This window comes from Vigna unguiculata, chromosome 6, assembly GCF_037176805.1.
Source record: "Vigna unguiculata cultivar grain cowpea cultivar isolate G323 ecotype 2 chromosome 6, ASM3717680v1, whole genome shotgun sequence".
NCBI lineage: Eukaryota > Viridiplantae > Streptophyta > Magnoliopsida > Fabales > Fabaceae > Vigna > Vigna unguiculata.
This window is the reverse complement of record NC_140797.1, coordinates 1505306-1507805: the sequence shown is the minus strand read 5'-3', so window position 1 is coordinate 1507805 and position 2500 is coordinate 1505306.

Genomic DNA, 2500 nt, shown 5'->3' with positions numbered 1-2500 from the left:
GAGTTCTAGCGGGGCCTCCCCTTGCTTCCAACAACCCAAGAGTCCGTAGTATTCGGAGTTCTAGCGGGGCCTCCCGTTGCTTCCAACAACCCAAGAGTCCATAGTATTCGGAGTTCTCGCGTGGCCTCCCATTGATTCAAACAACCCAAAAGTCCATCTTCTTCGCAGTTCAACATCGCCTCCCTCGTTTCCAACAGGCCCAAAGGTCGTCTTCTTCGCAGATCCACGAAGAGCTCATCACGATTTGCCACATTCCATTTCCCACGGGTTGTCAACAACACTTTCTCACACTTCCCGCAATCGAGTACGTGCATGACATGCCAAAGCACATCTTATTTGCCTTCCATCGCACTCAAGACGACGGGTTGTGGAAGAACGATATTGTTCACAACAAGTTCAAGGACAACGTCTCAATCAAGGGACACAACCGAATTATGTTGACTGGGTCGCTAAAGTAAACCCGAGTTCATATAATGCACCGCATCCAAAAGAACTAGCCACAACACGTGCATCACTGAGATGTTTCACTAGATGGAACACGTGCGTGACATTAGGATCCTCCAACACCTCTTCGTGATGGAAAGATAGAATTCGAAGCAACCACAGAAGTACCGTCTAGTGGGTAGGCAACACAGGGACTGATCAACCAATATCACCCAAGGCAACGGGTGAAAATGGAAGAGATGCATGCTTGACCGTTCGATACGCAAGGCATGGAGCCAGCCAGCAAGTGCATCTCGATTACAACTCACACACCCTCACGTTCGCAAGACACCACACCACAAGACGGTCCACCCCCCACCTACCATGGGCAAGCAAGCAAATGGAAACATCAAGTGACGCAGGGTCAAGCATCGCTAGGCATGAAAATAACTTTCCACAATATCCGAGGGACTAGCTGCCGAGCTAACCAACGATCAGTGACGACCGTGTGTTGGTATTAATAAAGCTCAACAACTATGAAGAGGCTAGTTGTGCCATGATAAACATGCTAACGCACGCACCACGTGAGGGGGGAGGCCTCATCAAGCTCCCTTTAAAACCTGCCAGTGTGGAGCTGGCCGGCTCAAGGAGCACTCCCCCCCTATAAGAGGTTAATATGCAAAAGGCAAAATTGTACAAGTAGATACACTTTTTTTGAGCAGACATAAGTCCATATCTCGGGCTATACTTCGAATTTTGATGCGATTTTTTGCAGTAATTCGTAGAATAATGGTATCTCCTTGCTCACCAAATTTCATAATTTTTCTCGAAGGGGAACTATTTTTTTTATTTTTTTTACTTACCGGGTATGTGTAAAATCGGGAAAAATAGAAAAGCACATGTAGACTTCGAATTTCGACCTCATTTTTTCCAGTCCACCACTAAACAATATCAGGAACCTCCCCACAAAATTTCATTCAGTTTGGCCAAGGTCTTAAATTTGACAAATTTTGGCACCAACCTATCTAGTCGCGGTGCACCGACCAACTTGGCCAAGTGCAAAATGCATCCAATTCAAAACTTTTGTGCACCAACACTTTTACAGTACTCATTTGGGGGCATTTGGAGGCCTTTCCAACCCTCACATCTCAAAAACCACGAATTTCATTTTTTCACAAATCTCCCCACCAAGCCATCTAGCTATGCCGTGGTGCACCGCCAACCTTGGCCATGTGCAAAACCCTCCGAACTCAAAACTTTCGTGCACCAAGAATTTCATGGTATTCATTTGGGGGCATTTGGAGGCCATTCCAACCCTCACATCTCAAAAACCACGAATTTCATTTTTTCACAAAACTCCCCACCAAGCCATTTAGCTATGCCGCGGTGCACCGCCAACCTTGGCCATGTGCAAAACCCTCCGAACTCAAAACTTTCGTGCACCAAGAATTTCATGGTATTCATTTGGGGACATTTGGAGGCCATTCCAACCCTCACATCTCAAAAACCACGAATTTCATTTTTTCACAAAACTCCACACAAGCCATCTAGCTATGCCGCGGTGCACCGACCAACTTGGCCATGTGCAAAACCCTCCGAACTCAAAACTTTCGTGCACCAAGAATTTCATGGTATTCATTTGGGGACATTTGGAGGCCATTCCAACCCTCACATCTCAAAAACCACGAATTTCATTTTTTCACAAAACTCCACACAAGCCATCTAGCTATGCCGCGGTGCACCGACCAACTTGGCCATGTGCAAAACCCTCCGAACTCAAAACTTTCGTGCACCAAGAATTTCATGGTATTCATTTGGGGACATTTGGAGGCCATTCCAACCCTCACATCTCAAAAACCACGAATTTCATTTTTTCACAAAACTCCACACAAGCCATCTAGCTATGCCGCGGTGCACCGACCAACTTGGCCATGTGCAAAACCCTCCGAACTCAAAACTTTCGTGCACCAAGAATTTCATGGTATTCATTTGGGGACATTTGGAGGCCATTCCAACCCTCACACCTCAAAAACCACGAATTTCATTTTTTCACAAAACTCCACACAAGCCATCTAGC